This window comes from Canis lupus, chromosome 29 (genome assembly GCF_048164855.1).
Source record: "Canis lupus baileyi chromosome 29, mCanLup2.hap1, whole genome shotgun sequence".
Classification (NCBI taxonomy): Eukaryota; Metazoa; Chordata; class Mammalia; order Carnivora; family Canidae; genus Canis; species Canis lupus.
The window spans coordinates 24363621-24382816 of NC_132866.1; the positions used below are offsets into that span (position 1 = coordinate 24363621).

The 19196-nt window shown below is 44.1% G+C and overlaps 1 protein-coding gene and 2 long non-coding RNA genes across 4 annotated transcripts in view; 1 reads left to right on the forward strand and 2 right to left on the reverse strand.

Moving 5' to 3' along the window:
* Positions 1-5184, reverse strand: part of LOC140620905 (uncharacterized) — a 78788-nt gene extending 73604 nt beyond the window's left edge. The window contains exon 1 of one of the 2 annotated variants that reach the window (XR_012020649.1): positions 3869-5184. This is a non-coding gene — a long non-coding RNA (uncharacterized lncRNA). The remainder of the gene's footprint in view (positions 1-3868) is intronic. The other variant, XR_012020648.1, reaches the window with a different exon arrangement.
* SORCS3 (sortilin related VPS10 domain containing receptor 3) overlaps positions 1-19196 on the reverse strand; it is a 579951-nt gene that overhangs the window by 553689 nt on the left and 7066 nt on the right. The window lies entirely within an intron of this gene.
* Positions 1616-18356, forward strand: LOC140620903 (uncharacterized). Its single transcript, XR_012020647.1, has 3 exons — positions 1616-3239; positions 11578-11689; positions 18156-18356. It is a non-coding gene; the product is annotated as an uncharacterized lncRNA (long non-coding RNA).

Consider the following 19196-nt stretch of genomic DNA (forward strand, 5'->3'; position numbering starts at 1 on the left):
GCCCCAGTGGGGCACAAGCATAGGAGTACCCAGAGGTGGCCTATGGCAAAGCACCTATAGCTCATGGAAACCTAGAAAGCATTAAGTTACCTGCCACCGTCTTACAGACTAGGACCAATTTTACTAACAGAAAATGTTGCTGGACCACATGAATACAATATGAAATCACAATCAACATGAACCATGCAAACAAGCTATTGAACTAAACATGACTGGGGGCACCTGAGTAGCTCAGTCAGTTGGGTGGCCAGCTCTTGGTTTTGGCTCAGGTCATGATCTCAGGGTCCTGGGATAGAGCCCCATGTTGGACTCCATGCTGGGCATGGAGCCTGCTTAAGATTCTCTCATTCTCTCTCTCTCTGCCTCTCTCTCTCCCTCCCTCCCTCTCATGTGCTCTCTCTCTTCCAAATAAATAAATAAATCTTGAACTAAACGTGATTGGCTAACTGGGGGGAGGGAGTTCCCTTTTAATTCTCATTCATCACTTATCCATTCATTTAGTAGCCAAAATTTGATAAGTCTCTAAGAATATTTTTTAAGGGTGTAAAACCTAGCCATATTTTTTTTCCTATAAAAAGAACCACTGCTCATTCATTTTCGCAACAGATCTTCTAGCCCAATCCTTGGGCAAACCAAGGATCTTTTATATCAGATAAGAATATCTTCTCTCTCTTGAGCAGTTTGCAGTCTAGAGAAAGAGAAGGTGGGGGAAATGGCAGAGGAATATGGCATCAAGGGAGGAGGGCCGGCAGGAATATTTCAGACAAACAGAGAAGCAGGATGCGGGCAGAGGAGAGCAGCCAGGGAAGAGGGTAATACCTGTAGTGCCCAGCAAACAAGCTCAGGCAGGTCAGAGCCTCTATGAGCACAGTGTTTGAGCCCATACCTACTAGATGAAGAGCCATGTTCCAAATTTAATACCATACAAGAGTCAACTCCCGCTCACTCTCCAAAACTTCCTCACCGAAGCACCACATTTATTTTCATCTCTACTGCGCAGTTTTAACTGTGTTTTACTTACTTAATAATTGTCTCTGTGTACACACACACACAAAACTACAAGCCATGTGAGAGGACAGACTAGAGCTTCTACCTCCAACTCTTGGCTCTGCCTGTTCCAGCAGTGTGACCTTAGACAGGTTATTTAACCTCTCTGGTCCAATAGTTCATGAATATTTTATGAGGGGCAAATGAGAAATAATTATAAAATCTAGGGTAGCCCTCATTAAAATTATTTAATTTTCCCTAATACAGAGCAAGAACATAGAGTCCAGGGGCCGTATTCACTAACTCCTCCTCTTCCTCCTCCTCCTCCTCCTCCTCCTCCTCCTCCTCCTCCTCCTCCTCCTCTTAGATGAGGTTTACTCTGGCAAGCCATGGTCAGACTCTTCATTCAAGAATCCAAACAGAAAAATCCTACATTCCTGCCATCACTCGGTATTTTATTGGAATTTCATCCCCCTGGGCAGTCTCAATCCTCTTCTCTCCTCTCCCCCTCCTCCTGCCTGATGCTATGATGCCACAATCCAGTCTCTGTGACTCGGGGATGTTTCCATGGTGACAAGCAGTGATGTCATAAAGGGGTAATTGTTACAGGGCTGAATGAAATCTGGCACTTGATGCACCCTGCCTCCTTATATAAGGGGGGGGTGGGGCGGGAGACAAACCCTGTGGACACGTCCCAGAAAATGGGAAACCGAATCACCAAAGGGATGGCAAGGGGTGATCAGAGAGAGAGAAAGTTCCAATCCCTTCCACACACGAGCAGCCCCATTTGGAAAAGAACGGATTTAACAGACCTCACCAAGACAAGAGTCATTTTTCACCAGAGAAAATCAAAGGAAAAAGCAAGAGGCAGCGACTACCGGAGACTCCACCTTCTGGTCTAGCAAGATTCAAGCAGAGAGTGGCTTCATCCAGCAAAGCCCCAATGAATCACATATTTATTGAGTAAAAAGCCACAGACTGTTTCCTACCAAAGCCTTAGATCGCCACGTACGTCTGATTGCTCCAGAGACAAACCAATGTGATTTTCAGCCCAACATGTTTTTTATCATAACAAGTCTTAACCAAGAACAATAGCAGTCACCCCAGTTTAATTCCTAGAGGAATTCAAACCACCTTGTTAAGAAAATTCCCAGAGGAGATTGTACACGAAAGAACATCCCATAATGCTGTCTGTCATCTCTAGGTTCTCTAAAAGCAAGGCCAGCCTTTTTTTTTGGCGGGGGGGTAAAGGAGTGCCTGATATAGGGGAATATGGTTGGATGGATGAAGTAAGGAGAACTTTACCCTGAAGAGCAATGCTTGGAAGGACAGAAGCACTTGAACTGAAGAATCTGATCGAGGTGACCATCGTCCACAGCCAGTTCCTTTTCTATCTCTTAAAATTGCAGATTGAGTGATTGCCACAATCGTGAGTGCCAAGGAACAGGTCTTTCCCAATAAAGTTTCCCTTGGTCCCACAGGAGGCTCTGTGAGCCAGTGCTTTAGACAATGCATAGTTCTTTCTTCCTCTAGGCAACTGCTTTTCCTGAACACTCCACTCTGCTGCTGGCGAGTTTGGCCCACAGCGGTAGCTAAATACGTGTGCAGGGAGTGCATACTTTTATGGCCTTTGTCATTATTTATGAACTAACTTCAAAGGGAAGTCATTTCCATCCAGAAAACCTGACATAGGCTTTTCCTTCCCCACCCATGCATAGAGATAAGTAACTCTGCTTTCTCACTATTCCGGTGAGCAGGAGACAATGTTTTCCGGATGCTGTTATGGGCAGCACCAAGCTACCTACCGTGTCTCCCAGAAAAGCCAAACGGCCCAGAGGTTCCATTTCTAAGCCACTCTCTAGTCCCCAAACATGTCACCATCTCTCATACCTCCTGACCTTGGCCCATGCTGCCTCTTGGTGGAAAAGAGCCCCACCTCCATCCTCCCTTCACAGTCCCTACAACCAGAAGATCTGGGTCCAGATCAAATGGCCCAGATCCTCCTCTCTAAATGATTCCTTCTAAGAAGGAGTCCCTCCTCCCTCTCCTGTTTATCCCCTCCACTACAGTGAGGGCTCCCTGAGGGCAAGGACTGGTCCCATTCTTATTGAATAATGGGCTGGATCACATGCCCTGGCATCTGCAGTAGACATATGCCAAGGTGAACAGTGGGACAGAAGCCAAGATCCTTGTGCCCTGCAAACCTTCACTGCCAGCTTAAGCTCTTCCAAAGTAAAAACTGACTTTTAAAAGTAAGTTTCAGAGACTCAAGTAACTAATGTTATCGACAAGGGTCCCTTAATAAGATGGAAGAGGAGCAGTGTGGTCAACTGAGAAGGCCTGGGACTCTGGAGACCCAAAGGCTGGCTCTGAGCAAATGGTTCATTCTTCTGAAGCTCCAATTTTCTCATCTATAGAGACAGGGAAAGGTGGACATTTGGGCTCAAAGTCCAGTTCTGACATTCTAGCTCACTGAAACAGTATGTGGCATTTTCACATCCTGAAATTGGAGAATGTTCTACTTCAAGGATGATTCCTTAAGGCACTTTACTGCCCTCCTAGGTTGAGATCGTCCCTTTCAGCCTCCCTTAAAATCCCCCCTCCTGTTTACTGCTCACCATGCACTCATGGCTGGGAATGGATGACAAGACCCCATGAAGGGCAGACTGTAAAACAAATGGAACTGCCCCTCCTCTTCCCAAGTACCTCTGAGCCTAACCTTGGCCAAGGTCCCCTCCCTCCTACCCCCCAGGCACCAGCAAAGCTTTTCCTGGGTCCTGCCTGAGCCTGGCAAATTCCATTATTTTGCAAAGGCATCTCTGTGTACCTGTATATCCTGTCATTCTCCCTGTCCATGACAAATGCCTGATATAAAAATTACCTTCAGAAATGTGTTAAGTCGGGCAGCAAGCACATCCAGAGGTTTGGGGAAGGTGAGAAGGCTGGAGATTGGTGGAGATGGTCTTCATTACTGTGCATCAGAAAAATAAAAGGAGAAAGAGGAGCGGGGGCAGGGGGTGCCAGGGTGAAGAAACTACTGGTTCATTCACCAGCAGCATGCATGTGTTGAAAGTCTATCCTGGTTGCTCAGCAACCAAGAAAAAGCATTTCAGAGAGCAAGGGGCTAATTGGATAAATGAATTAATTAGACATTTCCGGAGTCGGGCCGTAAATGACAACAGGCGTGGGTGGCCAGTTTTCGCTAAAGTGTCTTCCTACCCCTACCTGAGCTTTGGTCCAGCAAATTGAGTGAGCCAGGGAGAGTGGGAGCCAGATAACAATGTGTCAGAGACGCTGTCCTGGGAGGGGCAGGGGATGGAGGGAAGGCTGCCCTGCACTAAATGACCTTCGAGGTCGCTTTCAACACTAACATTTTATCAGTTTTGCCCTGCAGGGTAGGGAGGGGGAAAAAAAGGAGTAAATCCCCACTCTGGCAGCCTGAAGGTATCTTAACAACCTGCTTTCCCACATCATCCTGTGGGGTTTCCCTTTGCTGTATTTAAAGCAAGCAGGTTCCCATGAAAGCCAATAGACGCTAGTTGTAGGGAGTTTGCGTGGGAAATAAGATGTTTTGTTGGTGATTGTTTTTTTTTCCCTTGCTCTGCTTTGCTTCCTCCTGTTGGCTTCCTTTAATTACAGCAGAACCCCACTGGTTGCTCTAATGATGGAGAGGGCCACCGCGAGGTGGTGCAGAGCTCCTGAGTGAAGGAGGGAGCAGGCTGGGGGGGCCAGGGAAAGAAAGGCAACCAGCAGCTACCAGAGCCCCAAAGCTGGGAAGGAGAGACAGCAGGGCCGGCTTCTGGTTTCACTGCCTGAAACAATTTACTGGGAGCCTCCAGGCAAGCTGCCATGCCTCTCTGAGCCTTTGTTTTCCTTCCCACCAAGGAGAGAGGATGGGTTTTGTGATGGATTGAGAAGGATTGATGCCACTACTAATTGCATCTCATCCTTGCTCAAAACTACTAAGGGTTGCCTATCGCCAATAAAAATAAAGCCAAAAAAGCCAGCAGGACGTGCAATGCTTCCATAATCTGGCCTCACTTTGTCCCCCTCTCTCCTGGTTCCCACACACACCCTGTTACTCTTATCTCTGACTCTTTATTCCTCTTGCTCCTGACCTAGAAACACCAGAACTTAAGAACACATGCTCAGCTTAGAGATGAACAGGATGGTCTAATTGGGGAAAAGTTGAGGAGTTGGAAATGCATCTTAGCCCTAGTGGGGTACTTGAACCTCACAGTCCTGGGGCCTGGCCCTCATTGTTGGGACCAGGTGGAGAAGGGGGCTACAGAGAGGCTCTCTGGCCCTGCCTGCAAGGAGCTCTCCAGTCAGGCGGGCCCACGCGGGAGCTGTGGCTCGGTCACTCAGCAGCTGTGTGACCAGGACCAGGAATGTAACCCCTCTGTGCCTTTATTTCCTCATCCTTACAAGGACGATGTAAACATAATAGTAGGCACGCAGAAACATTAAGGATTAAATGAGATGCTGAATGCAGAGCTTACAACTCAACATCTGGTACACGATGAGAATACAGTAAACGTCTGTGATTTTTATAAAATTATATCTTTGTAGAATGAAATAAAAGTTCATCTCCTCATCTCTACACAACCATTCGCTCTGGTTCTCTCAGCCTGTCCCTACACCCAAACTCTATAAGCTCCTCATTTCTATGTCAATAATATAGCAGACTCCATGACCTGCTATTCTCAAAAGGTATGTTCTTCTATTTCACTACCTGTTCCGTAGCTTACTAGCTCTGTGACCCTGGCAATTGATGCAACCTCTCTCCATCATGGTTTTTTCATCCATAAGGGACCGGTACAACAGTAGCCCCAACTTGTTCACTGACATGGGGAAATGAGATGACACATGCAAAGCACCCAAGACAGACATCGGACACATAGTAGGTCCTTGGTAAACATTAGATCATCTTCCCGAAGGTTTCACTCCGGGTGCCAGTGTAGAATTAGCATTTCCATCTTCCTCTATTTACATGTACTTATCTTAGATTTCAAGTTCCCAGAAGACCACAGCAAATCTGAATTGTCTCTGTTCAGCATCTGCCACAGCATGGAAGCACAGTTCGGAATTTACTCACAATGTGTTCTGAACTATTGCAGGATGATATATATTATTTGTAAATACATAAAAGTGCCCGAACCACAATGCATTGCTCATCATCATTCACTACTTATAATGACAAAGATAATAATGAATACAGGAGATAACAACTCAAATATGGAGTGTGCCTGTTTCTGATCGCAGTTACATAGAAATAAGTCTCCCACAAAAAAAGGCTTCACTGAGACCAAGTCCCAAGTATAAGACTGCATTGGACATGCATGGCCAGCCTGTCAGGGCTCTGGCATAATGCACCCAAGCCAAAAGAACACGTTGAGGGTGGAAGAAGGCACGGATCTTGGAGTGCAAGAAGTGTTTTTATTTTCACAGCTGAAGAATATGGAACATGAAGGGGGCAGAGGGTTGGAAATGTTGGCTACTTCTCAGCCCTGAATATTACAAGCCTTCTCCGCATCCCCAAAGACATGGGCCCCTGTGGTAGAGGAAAGGAGAAGAGGGGGAGAGATGAGGGATAGGGCAGGAAAAGGAAGAATGGAGGAACCAACAACCCCCCCAACCCCCACCCCGCCCTGTGCTGACAAAGAGAATTCAGAGCAATGGGAAGTCACTGAACCGTATTCACAGACTTTCTGTCTGGGCAGTGAAAAAGCTTGGGAAGTAGATAGTGGTTTTGGGTGCTCCACAATGGGAACATAATCAATGCCAGTTCAAATGGCAATTGTTATGTTATGTTATGTTATGTTATGATATATATATATATATATATATATATATATATATAAAGACTTTTTATTTATTTATTCAGAGAGAGAGAGAGAGAGAGAGGCAGAGACACAGGCAGAGGGAGAAGCAGGCTCCATGCAGGGAGCCTGACGTGGGACTCGATCCCAGGTCTCCAGGATCACACCCCAGGCTGCAGGCAGCGCTAAACTGCTGCGCCACCGGGGCTGCCCTATATTACATATATGTTTTTAAATAAATAGATTTATGGAAGGGAAGGGAGACAGTACAGCTCTCCCCAATTCCTTGCCTCCTTAACCAAAGAAAATCCAGTATTAGAAGCATGTGACCAAGGGGTACCTGGGTGGCTCATTCAGTTGAGCACCTTTCTTTGGCTCATAACATGATCCCAGAGCCCTGCATCTGGCTCTCTGCTCAGCAGGGAGTCTGCTTCTCCCTCTCCCTCTGCCCTTCTCTGCCCTGCACTCATGTGTAGTCTCTCTCTCTCTTTCCCTCTCAAATAAATAAGTAAAATCTTAAAAGGAGGAGGAGGAGGTGGAGGGGAGAAGGGGGAGGAGGAGGAAGAGGAGGAGGAGGAGGGGAAAAGGAAGAAGCAACCTATGACCAAAGCCAGTCTTTGGTCAGAGCTATTGCTCTCAGCTCTGAGGAGTGTTCTGAGCCTCAGGGAGGGGTCAGAAAGGAAATGAGCATCTCTGGCCAGAAATGGCATCAGTATTATCCCCAATATCTGTGATACAGAGTCAACCCAAGTATCCATCAAAGGATGACTGGATACAGGAAAGATGGTACACACACACACACACACACACACACACACACAATGAAATATTGTTCAGCCTTAAAAAGGCAGGAAATCCTGTCATTGGTGACAATGTGGGTAAACCTGGAGGACATGATGCTAAGTAAAATAAGACAGGCACAGAAAGACAAGTACTGTATGATCTCACTTACATGCAGAATCTCAAAAAGTCAAACTCCTAGAAGCAGAGAATAGAAAGGTGGCTGTTGCCAGGGGTTAGGAGGCAGGAGAAATTGGGAGAGGTTGGTCAAAAAGTATGAAGTTTCAGTTATGCAGGATGAAAAAAGTTCTGGATACCTAAAGTACAGCAGGGGTGACTGTAGTTAATACTATATTACATACTTGAAATTTGCTAAGAGACAGATCTTAAATGTTCTCACCATCAAAAAAAAAGGTAACTATATGAGGTGATGATACATTAGCTTGATTGTGGTAATCATTTCACAATGTATGCATATGTCAAAATATCACATTGTACATTTTAAATACATGCAATTTTTGTTCTTTGATTAAACCTCAGGGAAGCTGGAAAAATGTCTAATAAAATGCAAAGGCCTCAGGAAAGAGAACTGAAGCAGGGGAGGACTGATGTTAAAACATGTTTCCAGTGCAGGGAGCAAGAAGACAGTGGAGGGTGATGGGCAGAGGGGAAGGAAAGAGCCAGGAAGGGGAACCAAATACCCTTCCCTGGTCCAGTTCTTATTTCACTTGAGGCAAACGCTGGCTCAGCCCCCAGCCCTAAGAGTAGACATAGGGTTCTGGGGTGTTTCAGATGTCCTTCTGTCTCTGGAAATCCCATCTTCTGCCCAAGACCTAACCCAGGCACAGCCCTGCTTTACTTGCCATAAATTCACAAGAAATAATGGATGCTAGCCAGCAAACAAGGAATTTAGGATGGACTTGTTAGAAGCAAGATTAAACTCTCAGTTAAAAACAAACAAACAAACCTGAAACCCATTTTCAAGAAACCACATTAGTAGCTTAAACCAAGAAGAGGAGCCCAAAGCCTGGGTAGCTCAGTTGGTTAAGCATCTGTCTTTAGCTAGGGTCACAACCCCAGAGACCTGGGATCAAGGGGAGCCTGCTTCTCCTTCTGCCCCTCCCCCACTGCTCATGTGCACATGGGCTTGCTCTCTTGCTCTCTCTCCCCCTCCCTCCTTCTCAAATAAAATCTTTAAGAAGAAGAAGAAGAAGAAGAAGAAGAAGAAGAAGAAGAAGAAGCAGCCTATATGACATAGAAGCATGCAGAATGTGGATATAAGCCTATCTCTTCTTCCAAGTCACCTGCTTATATCTGAAGATGCTCATTCTTACCTCTTGCCATCCGCACTTCTTCTAGGCGCCTCTAAATGGGACTGGGTCTGCCCTGTTCTGAGATGAAAAGAGAAAAGGAGAGCCATTGCTATTAGCCCATCCATCAGGCCATTACAGGGCTCTCCTCCCAGGATACATCACAGCCCCCTCCTTCCCCACCCCAGGGCAGGGCAATGGCAGTGTTGAGAATGCAACTTCCCTCTCCTCTTCACACACACCCTCACCATGGGCAAAAGGGCTCTAAGGAGAATACCGACTATGAGGCAGACCATGCTAATCTGCAGAACCTCTTACCATCTAAAACTCACCTTCCAGTATCCTCCACCTCAGGTCAGGAAACTTGCCAAGTCTTTCAGATTCACTAAAACATCACAACAGCTGTGTAAAATAGTGATTCTAATCCCAGTTGTATAAAGGAGAGAAGCAGGTTGCAGAAAAGTAACCTGCCCAAACTGACAGTGACAGGCGGAGTGAGGTCCACTGGACCCAAGCATGACTATGCCACCTAGAGTATCCCTCCCCCAGTGTCTCCCCAAAGTCACCAAATGTGTTCGTTCTACCCAAGGCTCCCTTCTGGGAGAAAAGTCCTAGATTGTATTGAGAACTTCATGGAAAATGAAAGAGCATCAGGGTGTGGCAGAAAGAGCACTGAACGACGAGTCAGGTAGCTAGACATGGGTGTGGGTGCTTCCACCATCTTGGTCACTCCACAGTCTCACTTGGTCATGCTTTCCATATTTAGAAAAGGATGTGGTTAGATCATAATTTGTTCTTTCTAGCTCTCAAATATTGTCTCTCAACAACTGGTATTTTAAAAGGATCTTGGTGACAATAATGTTTAACCCAAAAGAATGACTCTTGCATTGTGAAGTTTCTAGCAAAAACAAAGACAAAATCACACAGATAATACTTCCTGCTGCCCCTAAGAAATCACACCACAAGTACAAGCAACTTCTGCTATGATTTAATAACAAAGGCATGCCCTTAAATATGTCTGGAAATGTATAGTTTATAATATCCTTTCAAATATGTGATTGCATTTTGATTTCTGAAATGATGAAAAAGTTAAGGAAACGTAAGTCTGGGTTATTGACTGATGTGGGCCATTTCGTAAAACTGGCAGGTGGTGATGTGAAGGCTGGTCTTCCAACAACCAGAGGGATACTCCTACATGTGCCTTAGGCTTGGATCTGGAGTTCTATTGCAGCATGAGCCCATCCACACACCTAAGCTATCCCCATCACCATCATTACCATCATCATCCACAATGATCTTACTGGAGAACATAACAGATCCAAAGTAATAGTTGCTGAAACAATTAATAAGGAAGCCTAGTGCTGTTTCAACACTTAAACCCAAACACCTGCCAACCCCACCTACAAGAAAGTTTGGCTCTGCTCAGAGACATGTACACATAGCATGTGTGCCCACACATGGCCTCCCATTATCTTCTCTCCTCATCTCAGCTCCTGAAAACGTACACTGATGAGTCCTTTCTTCCCAGTCATGATCCTTTCAGCATCCCTTAGTCTGGTACTACTGACAGACTTGGCTGGGGCAAGAGACCATCAAGAAATCACAGGCTTTCTCCCCTGCCTGCCTACATTGTTACGGGGTGTGACAATGGTGTTCTACACCATATAATCAACCCTGCCCCTCCAACTCCATTTCTTAAAAAATTCATAAGTGTACAAGAAAGAGAAGAAAACACAAAATAGAACCAGAAGGGGAAAAGGCAATCGTGAAATGAATTTGACTGCAGAAGCTTACGTTCCTGCAGGCATAGTAGATATTAATAATTCAACAAAATATTACAGTAATTACTATACTTTGCAAAATCACAACAGTGCACTTTAGCACAACTCCTACCAATCTCCCTGCAACTGCAATTAATAAATAAAACACAATTCCCTATATTAAATTTGTTGTTTAAAAGCTAAATATTTTATCAAAACTAATATATTTTAAATAATCAGTCAAGACTAAGAAAAATCCCTGGCCCCTCATGTCTCCCCACTTGAAAGTGAAATCCCATCTTCACAGCTAGCGCAGAAACTGACTACAACTCACAAGAATACACTGAGTGTTTGGGCTTGAAGGCACCCATTGAGGGACCTGAGGACCACTTGGCTCCAGCACTCTGCTGGAATCCATGTAGGCTACTGGAAAGAGAAGGGGGAAAGAGGGAAAGACTAATTCTTTTGGACCATGAAATCTGACCTACCTCATTCAGCTCTAGGAAAATCCATGAATTATAAAGAGAGGTGAGGGGCAGGAAACCACCAAAGGCACACCTAAGTATAGCCCAGAACAGGTATGAGGCTAATGACCTTGAAACATAGGTGAGCCTTACTTTGTTATACTCTAGTTACGCTCCCACAAATTTGCTACATCCAATCCATCAAGTTCTGTTGATTTCACCTGCTGTATCAGTTAACTGTTGCTGCACAAATGCTATGGAGTAAACCACTCAAATCTCAACTGCTTACTCTCACAAGAATCACTTATGCTCATAACTACATAGGGCAGCTGGAGGTTGGCTGACATAGCTAGGCTCGGCTGGGCTCTTCTGCTGCTCTTGGCTAAGTTGGGCTAATGTAGGCCAGGCTTGGCAAGGAGTGGCTGTATATGACCTGTCTCATTCTCCTCCCCAGACCAGCAAATAAGCATAAGGACATGCTTCCTCATGGCTACTGCAGAGCACGAGATAGCACGGAAACACCTGATGCCTCTTGCTAACAACTGGCACTTCTTCTGTTGACCAAAGTAAGTCTCAAAGCCAAACCCAAAGTTAGAAGGTAGAGAATGAAGGCCCCACCTGTAAAGAAAGGGCACTCCCAGGGCACAATACAAAGGGGGTTATATCGAGGCGTGAAGAATTATATAGAGAAGCCAACAATACCATCAACTACACTTGCTAAATACTTCTTCAGTTGCCTTCTCCTCACCCACCTCCATGGCCACCACCCAAGCTATCACCCTCTCTAGCTACAGCGACAGTCTGGTCTCCTTTTCCCCATCTATCCTACAGAGTGATCAGAGTGGTTATCTTTAATGCAAATTTAATTATAGGACTCTCCTACGTTAAACCCTCCCAATGTCTTAGGATACAGAATAAATTCCTTCCCCTGGACCCATAAAACCCTACCCATGCCTGTATGTCTAGCTTCATCTCTCACCAGCCTCCAACCCATACATCCCAGCCACAATATCCTTCCCTCTGTCTCTTCCATATACCTTCTTCCCTCACGTCCCAGACGCTCTGTGCCCAGAACATTCCACCCTCTCCTCTTCACCTAATTAACCCAGCATATTTTTGAGACCTCAGCTCATCTGCTTCTGCCTCTCTGCTCTTCTCAAGTTAAATGTGCCTGGTATAATATCTGATAATATCATGAACCTCTCCTTCAGAGCACTGATCACCATTATATACTTAGAGTCCAGCAGCGCCTGCATATAGCAGGTACTCTACAAATACTTGTTGAATATTGATGAATGATGTTTTTAAAAGCTATGTTACATTTTTAAAATAAAAAGTAGCTAAAACTACATTTTTGGGGCTAAGTTTTATATTAAAGGTATTCAATAGTAAATGTCTATGGCAATTGCTCTGTAGTGATTCATCCCCCACAACATGTTGCCGATTTTCCATAAATCAGATTGTAATGCATCAGGTCTCTTTAAAGGGTTGTGCATGACTAACCTGAACGAAGCCACAGGTAGCCCATGCTAGACTTCTCCTTTCCCTACCCTCATCCATCATGAGTGAGAGGGGGACACATATAATCCAGAATTAGCAGATGATACAAAACCAGAAGGTAATCTTAAATCTTTCAAAGATCCAACAGAAATTTTTTTGACCCTAGATTTCTATGTCTAGATAAACCTTCAAGCCACTGTGAGAGCCAGATAAATTTTTGACATGTCAAGAATGAGAAGAAAAAAAAAAAACTATTGCTGAAGTGCTGGGTGACCATATAATTTATCATCCAAGCCAGGATCTTTTGAGAATTAAAAGCAATCTATCAATATTTATGTCAGGACATATGAATAAGCCAAGACATTCCTGTGACCCCCCTACAAAAGAATACTGAGGATAAACCTCAGGAAAATGAATATCAGCCCCCCCCCACCCAAAAAAAAAGAGGCCAAAAAAATAGAAGCACTAACCCAGGAGTAGAATAAATAGTAAAGTGACGGCAGGAAGGCAGACCTAGAAAGAAATCGGTACAAATTAGAACATCCAATAATACAACTAAGAAGCTATAATATCTTAGTACAATGGTGAAGAAACAGATGTTTCTTCTGTCTAGGAGGAAGATAAAACAATTAGAAACTTGAGAAAAAAAAAAAAAACCTGCACAAGAAAGTCACAACCCAAACTAATGTGGCGGGATCTTCAGCAACTGTCAGAGCATAAAATAACCCACCTGGGGCAGCCCAGGTGGCTCAGCAGTTTAGCGGGGCCTTCAGCCCAGGACTTGATCCTGGAGACCTGGTATCGAGTCCTGCGTCGGGCTCCCTGCATGGAGCCTGCTTCTCCCTCTGCCTGTGTCTCTCTCTCTCTCTCTCTCTCCCTCTCTCTGTGTGTGTCTCTCATCAATTAATAAATAAAATCTTTAAAAAAAATAACCCATCTGATCTTAAAGCTCAGGACATCCCACAGGTTTAGTCATGAGGATTGTCAACCATGCTATGGGATTTTGTCGTAGATACTAAAAACAAGCATAACAGTCTCAGTATTTTATTGGTGGTTTTCTTTCACTGTGGTCTAGATCACATCTCAGGCATTTCTTAAGTATCCCACATTGTTCTCTGTTCTCTAATATTTTCCCAGTATGTGTTTCTCACATACAAGACTATATGCTTTTTGGGTGTCTAGTCTACATCACTAGACATTATAGCAGATGCTTCCCAAATACTTCATATTATCTGAAAGGAATAAGGCTGAGCAATCAATACAGGTCAAGTCCTGGAACAAATGTTTTTTTAAACATCCAAATTACACTCCCATCTGAGAATTTTATTATATCAGATGTGACTTGAAATAAATTGTACATCGTGCCTGGAATAGGAAGTCTGAGGTTTTTAACATCATGGTATGTGTGCTAATGGAAGCATTTCACTTGCACTGGGAGAAGGCAAAACAAGGTGGTTGCTGGACATGGTCTCAAATCTGTTGTGGAAGGACCTCTAGCTGCTTAATAAAGGAGAGGTAAGGTGAACAAACATCTTGAATCCATATCGCCCCTGTTCACATTGCTTTGAGAAGCATTCTTTTTAAAATGCTTCCAGGTGCATTATGTCATTATTTTAACAGTGACATAAAGGGAACAAAGAAGATTGTCCCCATTTCACATGTAAAGAAATGATTGACCTAATATCACATCTAGTTCAGGCTGAGATGGGCCTGCATCAATTTATGCAACTGTTCCATTTTATAGATAAAGAAACTGAATCCTGGAAAATTCAGTAACTTAATTAGCATCACACTACACAAAGAAATGAATAAATGAATGAGTGAATGAATGAATGCATGCATATCCACTTGGGTAAGACCGAATTTATGCATGCTTGAAAGAAGCGTTTTCCAGTACTTTTATCATTCTAGACTCTCTCCTTACTAATGCACCCATTTAAAAACCTTTTGAGGATGCCTGGGTGGTTCAGCAATTGAGCGCCTGCCTTTGGCCCAGGGCATGGTCCTGGAGTCCCAGGATCAAGTCCTACATCAGGCTCCCAGCATGGAGCCTGCTTCTCCCTCTGCCTATATCTCTGCCTCTGTGTGTGTGTGTGTGTGTGTGTCTCATGAATAAATAAATAAAATCTTTAAAAAAATAAACAAACTCTTATAGACATATACTAAAGCGTCTTCATTCCCTTACACCTAAGAAATGGTGACCTGCTGAAGGCAGTTAGTGTACATCAGGAACTCAAATTTAGGAGTCTCAGCTCCCAGACCAATATTTTTTCCAAAGTATTACGATGCCCCTCACTAATGAGATCTTATAAAGGAGCATACCGATGGCAAGCTCAGCTGCTCTCTGCCCAACTCCTTACGAAGTTCAAGAAAAAGAGAAATTGCACCCATTCCCAGGCAGGAAGTCATCTGCCAACAGTTAGAGGTCAGAATTTTAGGGAGCCTCTGTGTATTATGAAAACCACCACGCACAGGCCCTGGAGTGAGGTGAGGCTCCTTAGTCTTGAGAAATGACAAGGAACACTAATTTGGAGGTGTTGTCCCCTCCTCAAAGCCCAGCACCTTGTTCCTGCACTCAATATAACCCCAGAGTGGGCTCCTTTCTTCTGGAGGGGCCAAGTCAAAAAGGGGACCCTCTCAGAAGTAGGATCAGTGACTTCATCTCCCTCCTTACACCCAGTATGTACCATTGGAGAGCCCTGCGCCGACTTTTAAAAGAGGCTGAGGGAAATTCCTGGCTTGGTGTGATGGTTAATTTTATGTGTCAATTTGATTGAGCAGTGGGGTACCCAGATATTTGGCCAAACACTACTCTGGGTGTATCTGTGAGGGTGTTTGTGGATGAGATTAATACTTGAATCAGTAGACTGAGTAAAGCCCATTGCCCTCCCAATGTGAGTGCCCTCATCCAAGCCATGAAGCACTAATTAGAACAAAAAGGCTGAGTGAGAAATAATTCTTTCTCTCTGCTTGACTATCTTCAAGCTGGGACACTGGTCTTCTCCTGTCCTCAGACTCAGACTCAGACTGGAAGTACAACATCAACTCTCCTGGGTCTCCAGCTTCCTGACTACAGATTTAGGACTTCTTAGCCTCCATTACAGTGTCTGCCAATTCCTTATAGTAACTTATTTTATGGAGATTGATACAGATATAAATATAGATATAGATATAGATCTCCTATTGCTTCTCTTTCTCTAGAGAGCCCACAATAACACACTTGGAAATAACCAAGGTATCTCAATTTGCATTCCTCCAGAAACACACCCTGAAACAAAGACTTGAATTCAAGTCGTTTATTTGAGAGGTGATCCCAAGAAATATTGTTATGGGAAGGGGGACATGAGAGAGGGATGGGAAGGCAGCCGATAAAGCAAGCAAGTTACCACAGTAGGCAAGTGGGGCTTAATCCCAATGACTCTGGGAGACAGTGTGGAAAACAAGTCTCAGATTTACCCTACCCCAAAGGGTAAGGGAGCTGGGGTATTTATCCACCAACTTCCACTGATCATTGATAAGTAGCTGCTCCCTATTCCTTGATGGGAATTAATTCTCTGACACTTCCTAGCCTGGGCCTTGGGTGATTAAAGTCAGTTCCAGTGGGCAAACAACCCCTAGCGCTGATGGTTAGAGGTCAGGCCAGCAAGCAGAGTGCCAAGGGGATATGTGCAAGGGAACCAACAGATCTGCTACAAATGGGTAGACACTCAACCTACACCATTTTCTATCTAGACAAATAATGAGAACATTCTTAACCAACATAATAACCTAGCATGCTCGACCCTTTATAGGCATTGTCTCTAAGATTATCAACAACCCAAGTTCACTAGTATCCCAATTTTCAGCCAGTGGAACTGAGGCTCAGAGATCTGTTCAAAGTCACCGTTGCTTGGGTACTTTCTCATAACCCAGAAGACATTTAAAATTTTGGAGAAATCTTCCAGTCAAAAGTTTGCTTTCAAGTATGAGTAACAGTGACAGCAACACAGTGACACAAGCAACTCTTTTGCCTCTAAAAATAGCTTCCTCTACCTACCACCATCCTGGAAAACAAATGTCTCCGCATCTCCAGTTTTATGGTCTTGAAAGTCTGATTGTAACAAGTTCCTCCACTACATGTAATCACATTCAGATATGGCAGCTTGAGCTACTTTTCTATCCCTGAAAAAAATGTTCGACTCAGTAATTGTTCTCCATCTCCCACTGAGAACAGATTTTAAAAAGAAAAAGTTCATTTCTGATGCCGCAGTGTAATGTTTAACCTGACTCTAACCATCTGGAAGAGAAACTGCCTACCTTACCATAGACACCAGAAAGACTAAAGCACTGAATTGGGCATGTGGGATCGGAGCACTGGTGAGAGAGAGCAGAGATGTCCAGGGTAGGGCCCAGGTCTGGGGAGGCAACAAGAAGAGACCTTCCTACACCTTCAAGGCACTCATTCTTTACCCAGGCAGCTTTAGGTATTTAAGAAAGTATTTATTCCATTCAACTCAATAGGCTTCTATTGACTGACCACCATGCACAGGAAGTGAAAGGGTACAGAGGGAGGAAATGCAAAGGAGACAGGGGAACCAAGCCTGAGCATCGCTTCCTGCTGAATTTACTTCTAGAGTATTAATTGGGTCATTAATGGGTGGCATGGACTGCAGAATGGACATATTTGGACAAAACACCCATTTCTTTTTCTCTGTAGGAAGTGGCTGAATGAGCAACCCCCCAGGACTGAACAGCCCTATTGCCAATTAATATGTATCTTTGGGTCACCAAACAACCCCTCACACAATGCACCTGCAGGGTGCTGCTTCTCTTTTTCTTTCCTTTGGAACAATTCCTTGCACAGCATTTTTTTTTATTATTTCATTCTATTTATTTTCACTTCTTTCCCAGGGCAACACTCCCTCTAGTGTCTGTGTAGGGATCTCAGGTTCCATTCTTGGTACACAGGATGCAGGCAACAAGGGAATACAAGCCAGTATCTTGATGAGTACAAATCACTACAAAATAACTAATGGGTTTGGTCAGTGTGATATTTCCAGGAAAGAGGCTGCAGATATTCTGCAGAGAGTTCTAGTCATGGATATTTCCATTTGACACCAGGCATGAACCAGAGAGAGCTAGGAGATCAAAAGGAGGAGCAAAGCTGGAATGTCAAAGTTCATCCTATGGTTTCCGTGTACAAGAGTCTTTGGCCCTACAGGCTCTATTTGCCAACCAGCCCCAGCAGCCCACTGTTTTCCTAGTTTCCTGAAGCTACCTATCTCGCTCACTTGCTTCAGGAAGTCTTCCGAAGTTAGCTGTAAAGTATAATTATGGATGTCCAAGCCAAGTGAAGCTACTCTTCAACTTTCTGGGTACCTTCCTTAACCCTTCAATGAAGTCCCCCCAAAATATCCAACATATAAGCTGTTAATGAATATAATCTTTCACTTTGTTCTATTTGATTCTAACCATTTCTATTACAAATTCTGAATATGAATCTCAAAGGCTCCAGTCATTTGCTTCTCTATTGCTTCCACTATCACAACACAGATGAGAGACATCACAGAGACTACCTGGACATGATCAAGAGGTGCCTGAAGTGAGCATCTCCCAGAGAGTTCTGGCCAAGGCTTTGCGATCGGCTCACTGGAAAACCTAGAGCAAGTACCTCCTTCCTCTGCTTCAATGTTTCCATCTGAAAATGAAAGGAAAGCCCTTTCCAAAATAAAAATAATGACTAAAGTAAGATACCTGGAGGGATACCACAGGCCCAGTACTTCTTTTAAGCACTTTGCCATGTACATGATCTCATTTAATCCTGCCAATAGTCTGTGTGAAAGGTACTATTATTACTGCTCTTTTTGTAGATGAACAAACAGTGAAGAAAGAATAACAACTTACCCAATGTCACACAGCTATTAAGAGACAAAGGCAGGATTTGAATCCAGGCACCTGGTTCCAGAACCCATGCCCCAATTTATTTTATAGAGCTGTTCTCAATAAATTCTGAGAAAGATTGCATTGGTGATTAATACAATCCATAAGTATCAATTCAGACCCAGACCAAATAATCCCACAATCTACAACCTAAAAGGATCCTTGATTGCCCTATCTAGCTCTATTTCCAGTTTTCCCCCTAAACTAGGTTCTCATCCAGGGTGTGCGAAGTACCAGGCCCCTACATAGCAGCAGGCAGATTTACTGGCCAGTAGTCCTGTATGACTAGTCCCACAGTACTGCGGGTCCCTCTCATCCCAACCCAGTGGGGATGGCGTCCTTTGCTCCCCATCAAGGAGTTAATAACAGAAAGCTATTTGTACAATCCTAAAGTTCTTAGACTCCATTACTTTTTTCAAATTTACTGCAGCACATTTATTAGCGTACTATAAAGAAAAGCATTTCCATAAATGATTAAACCCCAACTACACTGATCAAAATAAATGAGCAAAATGTGCCTGGTGATGCAAACAGGCTTGATTCACTCACGAATTCAAATAACGAGGTGACTCACAAGAGGCCCCCATTAACAACAGTTAGTAAGATACAGATTGTCCAACATTGAGGAGCTTGATATTTATGGCGTGCAGCCAC